Source organism: Indicator indicator, chromosome 2, assembly GCF_027791375.1.
Source record: "Indicator indicator isolate 239-I01 chromosome 2, UM_Iind_1.1, whole genome shotgun sequence".
In the NCBI taxonomy this organism is placed as follows: Eukaryota; Metazoa; Chordata; class Aves; order Piciformes; family Indicatoridae; genus Indicator; species Indicator indicator.
Window position 1 is genome coordinate 31,118,235 of NC_072011.1, and position 14,181 is coordinate 31,132,415.

Genomic DNA, 14,181 nt, shown 5'->3' on the forward strand with positions numbered 1-14,181 from the left:
GTTTTTATTTAGTTAGGTGAATAAGCACAAAGGAACATTCAAAATATCTTATATTTTATGTAGGAAGAAAATCCACCAAAAAATCCAAGCTATTTCACCTTACAGTGTGATTCAACCTTTGTTTTTCTGCTGTAGAGAACTGCACAGAGTGTGAACTGCCTCTGGCTCATATTTTAATCTCACTTGTGCTAATGTAAATCCAAAATAACCACTCTGAAGTCAGTTTAAAATGTTGTAATTAAGAGCAGGATTAAAGTTTTAAGGCCATTTAAAAATACAGATTTAGGTACCTGATCTCTTAAATTGCAATCTAAATCAGATTAAACTTAACTCTGAGGAATTTATTCTCCTGTAATTTATATGTTATGGTGATCTCAGTGATGTCCATTACAGAGTTGTATTTTTCCCTTTGTTGATACTTGATGTAGTAACATGACATCTTTGAATATTCCTTTTATTGTTTTTAAGGAAAACTCAACATCTTATCATTTTTCCTTAGCTGATATCTGGGTAAACATGCATTTCCTATGCTTTGCTCTTGTGTCCGTCTAAAAGAACTTATTGGCTACGCAGAGATTATTCACTGCAAATTAATTATCAGATAAGGTCAGCTTTCTCTTTAATATAGAAGTAAGTATATCAAAAAAGATTTCATTATTTCCAAATATTGTTGATAGTTCATATGTATTTATTTCATTCAGCAGTATTTTTGGAATTCACTATTTAGTCCACAAATTTCAGTGTACAGTGATCACCTTGCATTATTTCTTCTCCCTAATTAGATTACTGTATTTTTTAAAATTAGGAAATAAAAGAAGGTAGATGGGGATCCGTTAAGATGAGCCTACATCTGTAAAGCTTTCTTGTTAAGTTCAGTTTTGGCACAAAAACGTTCTTAATAATAACTTTCATACTAAATGATAATTTCATTTTCATGCAGAATATTCAAAACCTCTGATGTTGGAAGTGCTGCTCTGCACAAAGAGATGCTGGTATGTGGTCGATCTGCTTTGTGTGGTTTACTTGTTTCTTCACAGCTGATGACTTCTTTAGAGTGGCTGCCAAAGAGTCTGGATTGACTGACCCATGGGACCAAAGAGTGGATGCAGCAGATGCCTCAGATGACATGAGGACAGACTCTTCTGGTGAATGGAGTCACAGTGCTAACTGGCATGATCATGGAAGCACAGATCACTGAGCCTCCTTCCACCTGGCATTACAATACCTATTCTGTTTACTCCTTGTTTGGCAGACATGGAAAGCTGCCTGCATGCACTCTTCAAGGACTGCACAAAGGCTGTGCAAAGCAGCTTCTTTCTCTGACTCCTTTTTTTGTTGCTAACTTGTGTCTTTTGTTTGACTAAAGGTAACTATGGCCCTTCTTTAATAGTGGGATATTTCCTTTGTGTGAACTCATCCATGCACAAGATGCCCCTTTGGCTCTGTCTGACTTCCTTTAGAAACAGTCATTTTCATACTGTTGGGATTTTTCTGTATTTTTAATGATGCAAGTTTGTACAAGAGCCTTTTTTATTATTATGTAAAGAATTTATAAGAAAGGAGATTAAATGGCCTCAAACTGTGGCAGTGGAGGTTTAGATTGGGTATTATGAAACATTATTGAAAGGTGGGTAAGGCATTGGAATAGGCTGTTCATGGAAGTAGTAGAGTCATTGTCCCTGGAGGTGTTCAGAAGACTTGTAGACATGGCACTTAAGGACACAGTTCAATGGCCATGGAAGTGTTAGGTCAACAGTTGGATAATCTTAGAGGTCTTTTTCAACCAAAATGTTTCTATGATTCTATGAAAAGTGAGACAAAGCTTCTGGGCCATCAGAATTACTTCATTTACTCTAAACTCTAGTGTGTGTGAGTCACCCTCCTTCTATGGACAAAAAGAAATAATTTTGAATCAGGGAATATCAACCAAATTAATTACCAATTGTCATGGGTTAAGTTGAATATTGGCTGCTGTTATTCAAAACCATCCTGCCTCATGTCAGCTTAAAAATGAAAGTGCTGTCTGGAGCAAAGTATTATGGAGCTTGAAGTTCAGATTGTAATATGAGAGGTTTCCTGTTCCAGTTGCTGCTTTTGGATTCCAGGGTTTTGGGTGTTGACTTTTCTGCTGAGATGGCAGCAGGACTGGGAGGGATTGGGGAGTAGCTCAATGGCTTAGGTTTTTAGCTCACTTGCTTCTTCTTGCTTCTGTTTTCTGCTGTGCTTTTTTTTTTCCCCCCTGCAAATAGGCTAAGGTAATTGTGCATATTATTATTATTATCTCACTTGTTCAGTAAAGTCTCATCTTATCACAAATCTTTATGTGAACCCAGAATTTTTTGTGCTACTCTTCGCTCACTTCTGTGTTGAGGAGGGAAATAGGCAGATTAACCCATTCTCAGGGTTCAACCTGTTATACCAATTAACAAACCCCCAATCACTGATTCCACTATTGAGAGAAAAACCTCCAGATAAACAAACAAATGCTTATAGAACACCTCATCTTCCCTCCCACACCTCTTTTCCCCTTGCTGGTCTCAAATCCCCTTGCTCTTTGTTGCATGGTGAGGGGACAGTGGTATGGAAAGTTAAGCTTGCTACTCACCTGCTTATCTCTACATGTCCCTGGGTGTCCTAGATCTCATTGGAGTCAGGAGGGAGCTGTGGTAGAGCTGAACATAGGCATCTGAATGACTGAACGGTATCCCAAATCTCCATGTGGACATAACCTACAGACTTTCTTGAAAAGGTGTATTATACTAGACTGTCTAAAACAGCACAGCAAGAAAAAGTGTGGGCAGCTGAGCCCTAGGCTCTACAGGCAGTGATGTCAGGAGATGATTCAGCTAACCAGCCACTACAGACTGAATTAATTTGGTTAAACATAGGCATCCAGCCCAGTGGCATATAAGACTTTGGGGCTGATGTGGTACCCATGGGGGACATGCACCCTTCTGAAATAGCCACTGCATGCTACATTGCATATCACAAAGCATCTAAAATGATGGTGGATGTCTGTACTGAATCAACTGAATATATATTTAGATGGCTATTTTAGGATGAACTGAATCATTCTGTGTTCTCTGCTGGTTGTTTTGTCTTAATTAACACTGCCTGTAAGAGGAGCTTACAACAACAGACGATCATATGCAGGCGCCTGCTTATGAATGTGGTTATTAAATCCCACCCTTATTGCAGATACATGCCTATGTGGACGTTGAACAGACAAACTCTGAATACTCACATGCCTAGTTAAATTGAAAATTAATTGGAGATCGGTGTGACTTGCAGGCAGAAATGTGACTGGGAATCTTTGTCAAATGAAGTAAGAGATCTGTAGCCTAAATTAATCTAGAGAACAGCACTGATGGGCAGAACACCTAGGAACCATGCCAGGAAATAACAGAAAGGCTCAGACGTGTAGGTTATGGAACTAGGTAGTGTTAAGATAACAGAAATAAGCTCCACTTGTTACCCAAATTGTAATAAGGGTATTGAAATGTATACCCTAGTGAGGAACAGGATAAATGAAGAAAACTGTCATGAAGGAGTACTGTAATAATACAAGAAATATGACTGGAAGAAATATATAAAGGGAAATTAGGGGAAATTGGGGGGGGGGGAAATCTACTTAAGCCAAACTCTGTTCAGAGAAGGACAGTTGATGAGATTTCAGCAGAATAGTGCTACAGGTCTGTGATGGATTCTTACAATTAGAAATGAACAGAGATTGGACTATTATTAGAGAGAAATAGTCAGATACTTTGGTGGTATAGTATAGCACAACAGGATAATGACATCCTGTTTTTTCTGTTTGACCTTAGGTTACATGTGAGTCATAATCCAACACTGTTCACAGATAATACTAATATTATTATTACATTAACCTTTAATGTGTCTTATAATTCAATTACATATGATCACTCTTTGTAAGTGGATAGGTTTAGAAAAGCCTCCAAAGTATCTTTCTAAGTACATTACTGTATTATTTCAAAATGGCAAATTTTGATAAATTAAGGAAAGTTAAGTGGATTGGATTTGCATTGGACCGGTGGTGAGCCCAAGGTCTCAAGTGTCAAGGAAGCACAGAATTTCCTCAATTAACAGAACAAAATCTATCTGGACCTTGAACCTCCAGTGATGAGAAGAAACCTGCATGGAAAGGCTTCTTAAGGATAATTGCAGGGTACAAAAACAAAAGAGTGAGATGACAAAACAAGCTTCAAAAAAATCAGACTTAAGAAGGAATATTTTTATTCTTTAATAAGTTAATTTTTTATGTACAGTCTTTGCAGTTTTCAGTTTCTTTAATTTTCACTCTGTACAGCTTAAATTGATTAAAAAAAAAGAGTAAGAAGAATGAAAGGAGGCCATTTCTGAGAAGTGTTCTTGAGAGAGATCTTAGGCAATATTTTCCTTTTGTCACACTGCATATCAGGAAGTAAATATGACTAAATAGCACCAATAAGCATCCCAGAAACCCTGCAAAGTGGAAATGACCTTTTCCCAAGGCAGTACATAACTGCCAGTATCAGCCTTTTCAGTATCTCTCCTTGGACCCATCATGTGGTATGAAAGGCTCAGGCAGACAGGAGGTGGAAGAGAGGAGTATCTACTCCCTGTAGCACTTTCCCATGGCAGAAGGATAAGAGAGGTGGTGGTGAAAACTCTTTGACTTTCTTAGGTGTTTACTTATGGTTCATGGGGATCCTCACAGAAATAGGTTTACAAGGAGACCCCTAGGCATGTAAAATGAGCTTGAGGGATGTCAAAATGTCCCAGCCCAGAATATATCTGCCATGCAATCCACTGGTTTGAGATTGCTATACTCCTTGGAGCCTGGCCAGGCATTACAACCCATGCTGCACAGATTCTCTCTGGTTACCAGCCTTGGCTGAATGTTTGCCAGTTTTTTTTTTTAATGAGGGAAATGGAAAAAAAGAAAAACCTTTAGAGATGAGAGTTGAAAAATTCCTATTAACGCTTGCAGCCTCCTCTGTGTTTTGAGATATCAGACTGTCTAGGAAACCCAGAGGGACAGATACTCTCTTCTGCTTTGTATTTGCACAACATTTAGCAGTGCTCTTCTTTGGGACATTTGGGAATATGGCAATGCAAATGAGACTTAACTCTTCCTCAGACAAACCCATCATTCCTTTGGTGGTTAGTAAAGTCTGAAGTGTACTTCACAGGCAAACCTGCTGTAGTAGAGGGGCTGGACTAGATAATCTCTGGAGGTCCCTTCCCACCTCTACCATTCTGTGATTCAAATAATTAAAAAAAACACAAACACACAAACAAACAAAATCCCCACCCCTAAACCACTCCCAAAAAGCGAGAAAATTATTTTGCTTTAAGAAAGCTCAAGGGTAATTTGTTTCCTTTGCCTAAAGGAAATCTCTCAGCTGTATTGTAATTTCTTATCTTATTATGTGCTTTCCTCACTAATTATTACTATTCTTTCTCAATTTGGACTTTAATTATAAAATATCAATTACAGTTTCTGCATGATTATTGGATGGAATGACTCCCTGATCCAACAATTATCTAGAGTATTACACTGAATTCAAGCTCAAAACTCTACCTTTTGAAAAGGAAAAAATTATATGAAAATGTACCAAACCCCCTGACTGATCACAGGAGATAAATATTTCATACCAGTTTCAATAATAAACTACAAAAATTGACTTCTGAATATCAATTAAGGTGTTTTCCAAAGCAGTTTTCTCTGGTTTTGATATTTTTTAATGGTTATTTTTATTGAAAACATGGGGAACTATTAGAGAAGATAATTGCATAGCTTTCAGAATGGCAAAAAAAAAAAGATGAGATGGAACATTTTTATTACAAAGATTTGAACATGTCCAATTCAGCTGTTTCAGTACTTTATCAAATGCAGCTTCCAGGGTGTAACTACTGCCACTGGGCTTCAGGAAATGTCTAGATGCATATTCGAGGAATGGATGGCTAAAATCGCTCCAGAATAAGTTTGTATTTTACATAGCAGTCTGGCTTCATTTTATAAAACCACAGGAGCATAGAACCATTCACATCCCAGGGTTTTTTTGCATCTGAATTAGCAAAGAGTATCATTCTTGATGACCATTTTTTTGGCAGTACTTGGGATGTGTTGCATTTTAGACAGGGCTGCTGGCTGCAGCGAGACCACTCTTGCAGTAAAACATGATTCAGAATGAATAAGGGTGGCAGGAGTTAGTCCTTAATTGAATGGATGGATGGTTAGATTTGGCCATACTGTCCAGCCTCAGAACGTTGCCTCTTCTTGCCAAATCTGTGTATTTTCTGCCATAAAACTGTTAAGTGTGTTTGACTCTAATTGATTTACCCTCACTGATTTTGGTATGGTGTGACTGGTAAAATTCGAAATCTATTAAGAGAGGGAAAAAAAAGTACAGACATTGTCTAAGCAGTGCTAGCTTGTGAATAGGTGGGGATGGGTGGGGAAGTATCCCACTCTTGGTGGCTTTTGCTATGACAGTGACTGGATATGCCTTCTTCTTCTGTCTTTTTGATCTCACATAATACATATTCATCTTATGTTTTGTATCCAGTCTCTGTTTTCCAGAGAGCTTGTGCACTGTGCCTCCAGTGAGAACTTGCACTCATGTAATTCCTGCAGTTCCTGCCTTCCTACTCAGAAAGGCACCTCTCTTCCCAGCCCCTCTTTCATCTCTCGTTGTGCTTTTGCTCTGTCACTTGTAAAGCTCCATGTCTATGACCAGTCATGCTGGAGAGAGCTGTGATGAAGTGAGCTAGGCTCTGCAGCCACGACACTTTAATTCTAACAAAGCCTTTGATGACATGCCATGATCCTTGCCATCCTTTATCTTCCTCTTCCCTCATCCTGCACTAAGAAGTATCTATTGTCTCATGACTTCTAACAGATGGCCAGGAGTGCCTTTTCTCAGACTCCCTGTTTATCCCTGAAGCCAGAACCACAGGAGTAGCTCCTGGCCCCGCCCTTTGGAGCTGTGTCCTTGGCTGAGATCTTAAAACACCACCTGTGTCCTGCCTTGGGATTTGCCTTTGGCACTTCATACAGAATCTCTAAACTGCTGGTCTGCTAGGAGAGAGGTTGCAAAGACAAAAGAGAGGGAAGATGAGACCCTCTGGGTGATGAGGAAAGACAAAGAGTCAAGTGAAAGTTTTGGGGATGGAAAGGAGAAGTTGGACTAAGAGGCACAGAATGGGCATGTTGAAAGGCTTATAACATGGACGCAGTTTTGACACTGTTCTGGCCAACTCCTCCAACACACACTGAGATTTACACCCCTTCCTGGGGATACCAAATGAGTTCATTAGTCAGTCTTTAGCAGCTGAAAACAGAAATCACTTGTAGGGTTCTGCAAAATATTTGCAGCTCTTGCTTCAGCCAAACAACAGTTTTAATACGCAATGCTGTACAAAAATATTTGTGTACAACAAAGTTGGTAATGTGGAGCCACACAGGGTTGTCAGAGAGCAGTACTTACATGAGAGAGGTTGGCTGAGTATCCTCCTTAACCAAGTGCAAGTGCTTGGTCTTTGCAAAGCTGACAGTCACATTTCCTAGCATACTGTGGAGATGACAGATGTATTGCTCAGCAAATGGCTGTACATGGATGGTGACATTTCAGTAAGCAGTTAAATTATATGTATTTGTGGACAGGAGCCACCTTTTTCACTTTGTGTGTGTACATCTCCTAGCACAGTGAAATCCTAGGCTTTTTTGAGGATGGCAAAGTGTTACTGTGTTACATTTGCTCTTCATTAATAACAAAAAAGCATAGCAGGACCAGCTGATTGTAGGATTTCCTTATCAACTGTATGAACACCTATAGATGACAACATAGACCATGGTGGTATCACAGCTTCTTAGGTGTCTTAACATGGTTGCCAATTAATCCTTTCACTGTCTGCACTTGTCTTTAGCTGTCATGTTGTGATGGCTGCAGTAAATCTCCACTCAGTCTGATACCACACCAGTGTGAGCCATCACAGGATTTGGCATGCTGTTGTTGTGTTAGCTATACTCAGATGAATGGGACCACAGCAAATGTCTCCACGATGTGAAACTCATAAATAGTAAGCTGTATGTAGCAAACAGCTGGAATCTGGTACTGTTATTGCTGTGCCTGGCTCAAGTGACAGACGTGAAAAATCTCTGTGCCTTGGCAAGTAACTGGCATTCTTATGATTGCTTGCAATATGCTGTTGATGAATAAATGAGCACGGGTGCAAACATGCTTCTGAGTCTGTGACTGGACTGCACCCTTTGCAGACATGTTTCTGCTTGAACTGAGACACAGCAGAGACTGCAGCATCTCCCTCTTGTTCCTGTCGATCACATTAACTGGCTTAGTGTTTATGGATTGTGGGACGGCCAGATGAGTTACTGTGCTTACTGGATGCAAAGTGCTCCAATCTCTATATTGTAGTCTGCTATAACTAGTTACCTCACTACTTTGTCCAGAGACAACAGTGGTTTCTCATAGCCTTCTACCAGCACTTCTACACTTTACACTGTTTTCTTCGTTCTTTGTGCTGCTTCTCTTTGTTCCAGTCACACCAAAATCAATGTGTTTGCCCTCATCTGCACCACAGCAGCCACAGACCCTAGTGTCTGAGTGTGATTGTGCTTTGCCTTCTATTCTTGGGAATAATATGAATGGTATCTAAATCCTCTGCTCCCCTGTGGTCAGACTTGTCTGACATCAGCTACCCTTTCAAACCACAGCCACGTAAGAGGTAGGAGGGCCTCCAGACTTCCCTAGATTATTCCTTGTTCCTTGAATAACCCTTTCAAAACCAGGTTTGCATCTGTTCACTTGTGCAGGGGCCTCATTATCCTCAAAAATCTCTCTTGCCTGTCATGTAACAGTAACTACCTGTTATTTAGCTGATGTTCTCCTCCATCTTCATTGCTTGTTTGCCAGAACATTTCTGGGACACCTCACCTTCATTCTGATGAAGGTCAGAAGTCAAACCCTTGTCAGGGTTATCCTGATGAAGTGTGGCAAGCAGTTTGGAAAAGCTGCAGGGTATGACACACCCAGCCCAGAGAATATGATGTCAGATGTCCAGAAACTGCTTCACAAACATCACAGCAATGATAGCTTTAAGGATTCACATTTCACAGAATCACAGAATGTTAGAGGTTGGAAGGGATCTCCAGCGATCATCAAGTCCAACCCACCCGGCAAAGGCAGGATCACTTAAGGCAGTCCACACAGGAATGCATCCAGACTGGTTTTGAAAGTCTCCAGAGAAGGAGACTTCCCAGCCCCATGGGCAGCCTGTTTCAGTGCTCTGTCACTCTTGCCATAAAGAAGTTTCTCCTCATGTTGAGGTGAAATCTTCTGTGTTGTATCCATTGGTCCTTGTCTTATTACTGCATACCACTGAAAAGAAATTGGCTCCCTCCACTTGACACCCACCCCTCAGATATTTATAGACATTGATCAGATCTTCTCTCAGTCTTCCCAAGACTAAACAGCCCCAGGTCTCTCAGTCTCTCTTCACAGGGAGATGCTCAAGTCCCCTAATCATCCTTGTGGTTCTCCATTGGACTCTCTCTAGCAGATCCCTGTCTCTCTTGAACTGGGGAGCCCCAAACTGGACACAGTACTCCAGGTGTAGTCTCAGCAGGGCAGAGTAAAAGGGGAGAAGAACCTCCTTAGATCTGCTGAATAAACTTTTCTTGATGCAATCCAGGATGCCATTGGCCCTCTTGGCCAAAAGGGCACAATGCTGTCCCATGGAGAATTCCAAGGTCTTTCTCCACGGAGCTGTTTTCCAGCAGGACAACCCCTAACCTGTATTGGTGCCTGCTGTTATTCCTCCCCAGATGCAGGGATGAACTTGTCCTTATTGAATTTCACGAGGTTTGCTGGCACCCAGCTCTCCAGCCTGTCCAGGTGACCTTGGATGCAGCACAGCCTGATGGGGTGTCACCCACCCCTCCCCCCCCAGTTTTGTATCATGAATGAACTTGTTGAGGGTGCACTCAATCCCCTCATCCAGGTCATTGATGAAGATGCTGAGCAAAACTGGACCCAGTATTGATCCCTAGGGAACACCACTGGCCAGAAGCCTCTAGGTTGACTCTGTGCCACTGATCACAACCCTCTGAACTCTGTTGTTGAGCCAGTTCGCAATTCACCTCTTGGACCAATTGTTTATGCCACATTTCCTGAGGATGTTATGGGAGACAGTATCAGAAGCCTTGCTGAAGTCAAGGTATATGACATTCACTGCTCTTCCCTCATCTACCCGTCTGGTCATGGTTTCATAGAAGGCTATCAGATTAGTCAAGCAAGATCTTCCCTTGGTAAATCCATGTTGGCTACTCCTGATAACCCTCTTTTCTTCCATGTGGTTAAAGATGACCTCCAGGATGAGCTGCTCCATCATCTTTCCAGGGATGGAGTTGAGGCTGACTGGTCTGTAGTTGCCTGGGTCCTCCTTGCTTTTTTTGAAGACTGGAGTGACATTTGCTTTCTTCCAGTCATCAGGAACCTCTCCTGTTCTCCAGGACTTTTCAAAAATTATAGAAAACTCAGCAGCAGTATCAGGCAGCTCTCTCAGCGCTCATGGATCCATTGGGGCCCACGGATTTGTGTGTTTTCAGTTGGTACAAGAGATCTCTAACCCAGTCCTGACTAACTAGTGGAGTGTCCTCCTCCCTCCAGTTCTGTTCCCTTGCTTTCAGAGACTGAGGTTCCTGAGGACTGGCCTTTGGAATAAAGACTGAGGCAAAGAAGGCATTCAGCAACTGTACCATCTCTGCATCCTCTGTTGCCATATCTCCCACATCATTCAGTAGTGGATTCACCTTTTCCCCACTCTTCCTTTTGTCAGTTATGTATTTGAAAAAGCTCTTGTTTTCTTTCACCTCCCTGGTAAGACTCAGTTCCAAGAGAGCCTTCCTTGTCACATCTCTACATTCTCTGGAAATATTTCTATAATCCTCCCAACTGAGAAGACCTTTAGTCCACATATTGTAAACCTCCTTTTTCTTTTTGATTTTTTTTCAAGAGCTCCCTGCTTACCCTTGCAGGTCTCCTGCCTCTTACCTGATTTTTTTTTTCCAAGGGAATATATTTTTCTTGATCTTGGAGGAGGTAATGTTTGAATATTAAGCAGCTCTCTTGGGCCCCTCTTCCTTCTAGGGCCCTGGCCCACTGGATACTTCTAAGTACAGTTTTGAAGAGGGCAAAGTTAGCCCTCTTAAGGTCCAGGGTTGAAATTTTACTTATTACCCTGCTTCTTTGGCTGTTGATATTAAACTCTAACATGTTGTGGTCACTACAGCCAAGACTAACCCAACCTTAATCTCTACAACCAGTCCTTCTTTCTTTGTTAATACAAGGTCCAGCATTGATGAGAAAGCAATTAAGAACATAAAAGAAATTAAGATATACTAGTGGGATTCAGAGCAATGGACCTTCTTGCCCAGCATCCTGTTTATGACAGTGGCACTGGGAGATACTAATCTGGAAGATCCTAATCTGGAAGATCAGGTGAAGCTGCTCACTTTCTATGATCCATACTCTTCATATTCACAGATTCACAGATTACAATGGGTTGGAAGGGACCTTCAAAGGTCATCTTATCCAACTCCCCTGCAGTGAGCAGGGACACCTTCAACTAGATGAGGCTGCCCAGGGCCATATCAAGTCTGATCCTGAATGTCTTCAGGGACAAGGCCTCAACCACATCCTTGGGCAACCTGTTCTATTATTTTACCACCCTCCTTGTAAAGAACTTCCTCCTTATGTCCAACCTAAATCTACCCTACTCAAATTTAAAATCATTGTCCCTCATCCTATCACTATCCCTTCTAGCTCTTCTAAACAGTCCTTCCCCAGTCTTCCTGTAGGTCCACTTTACATATGAAATGTAGCTATAGGATCTCTCCAGAACCTTCTCTTCTCCAGTCTGAACAGCCCCAATTCTTTCAGCCTGTCTTTATAGGAGAGGTGCTCCAGCCCTCTGATCATCTTTGTGACCTTATTCTGGACCCGTTCCAGCAGGTCTATATCTCTCTTCTGTTGGGGGTCCCATAGCTAGACACAATAGTCCAGGTGAGGTCTCACCAGAGCGGAGTGGCAGAATCACCTCTCTTGATCTGATGGCCACACTTTTTTTTGATGTAGCCTAGGATGTGATTGTCCTTCAATATTAAGTTTCTATGATCAGAGTGGAACAAAGTGCTCTCTATGAGAAGATCCATTTCCTCTAGGCAAAACACTGGGACTTGGGATTTATCTGCTTTAGGCAAGCTGAGATGTGCTCACCAGTGATTACTTCCAAATTAAGGATGGGAGTGACTTCCAGCTAGTCATGACTGTTCCACTGGGAGTGAGGCATGTGGTAGAAACAGATACACCACAGGCCCTCCTTCAGAAACAAACCTAACACTGTCTAAAAACTGCTTTGGATTTTTCACTCCTATTGGGCTACTTCACTGCTGTAGTTGTCATCAGCCTCTCTCATTTTTTTCCCAGGTTTATGACCTGCAGCCAGTGTTGACCTATTCTCTCTTTCATATGGTCTTCCCTTGCTGGTGTTTCCCCACCCAGCACTGTTTCAGTTTTGGCTTTGCTGGACTGACCAAAGCAGGGTCTCAAAATCTTTGTTTTTTTCTCTGGATAATATGAATTACATTTCCCTGCCCTTTCTTCCAGTAAACATTTATTCCTGTCTGGAATGCTTTCCAATCCAGATTACATTTAGTTATGCTAGAGTTTAAGGGCTGGATGAAGAGGAGAAGCTCGTTTCACACAGTCTGTATCCAAAAAAGACTCCAGAGAAATGGTTTTCAGTTACTAGAATTGACTACATTTGAACTATCAAACTGTTTGTTTCTAGTACACAGCCTTTGTCAGAATGTTAGGTCACATCAAAATGAGCAAGTCAGGAACTCATGGTTAAAAAAAAGTGATCCCAAAACCAGAAACCCAGGATGTTCTCATGAGAATTCCCTCACCTTGGGTGGAACTCTTGTGCAAGTCACTGGGACTGCAGCTGCAGCTGCATCCACCTCTACACAGAAAAACAGCATGATGTGTTCCCCAAAGCTTGTCCCCTTGTAAGCCTCACACTCTCCAGCACTTCTGGATCCAATAGAGGAAAGCCATGGGAGTGGTTTCAGCTTTATGTGGTCATAGCCAAACCATGGCAAAAAAATGTTTATAAAAAGTTTTCAGCTTCAAGCATTAAATTTAGCTAATGCTCATTAATACTGTCAACCTAAAAATCTAAGCTCATATTTTGGGAATAAATATATTCTCAATTGAAGATCTTGGCTGGAGAGCACAGAAGAGGTAGTGCAGATATTGGAGATATATATATATATATTTAATCATTTTCTGTGGAATGTTTTAAAACTGCAGAGTCTGAAGATGTACTACTAGACATTGTGGGAAGCTCACTTCAGCAAGGCTGTGAGGGATGACTACAGAGGGAGAGAAAACATAAAACAGAAGTGGTATTTTCTGAAGCAGAAAAAGAACATCTCTGAAAAATTTTCTGCAAAAAGTCAAGAAATCTTAGTCTTCATAATGCAAAGCTTCTTTGTTTCCAGTGTATGCATGTCTGCAGAAAGGAGTGCAGCTGCTCTGAAGAATATCCCAGCTGGCTTTATCAGTGTGTGATAACACAACATGAAAGTAAAGAAGAAAAGGTAAATGTTTTAAAACACAGGCTGCCTTGTTCCAGGAAAAGTTTAGACTTTTTCTAAACCTGTCTTTCCAAAGGAGCAAGAATGTTCATTGGTCACAAAGACTTAAGACTGTCAGGATGTCAAAGTCAGGATGCCTGGGCTGTTTTGGTTGTTGTGTTTGCGCATTTTGGATTTTGTTTGGTTTGGTTTGCTTGGGGTTTTTTGTCGTGTTTTTGTTGTTGTTGTTGTGGTTGGTTGGTTTTGCTTTTTATGTACATGTGAGTATGGTGTGGACAACGAGTTTATGTTAAAAAAATTTTTTTTTCAACATTCAACATACAATTTCTCTTTTCTGCATTCATTGTCCACTGTGATACCCCTCACACAACAAAGTCATGAGTTAATCTTTGACTCTTGTCTTGAACAGCTGTTGTAAGATTAATTTTATGGAAACTCACTCGCCTGAGACTTTTCCAAGAGCAATATAATCAGTTATCTGGCTATAGCATTTCAAA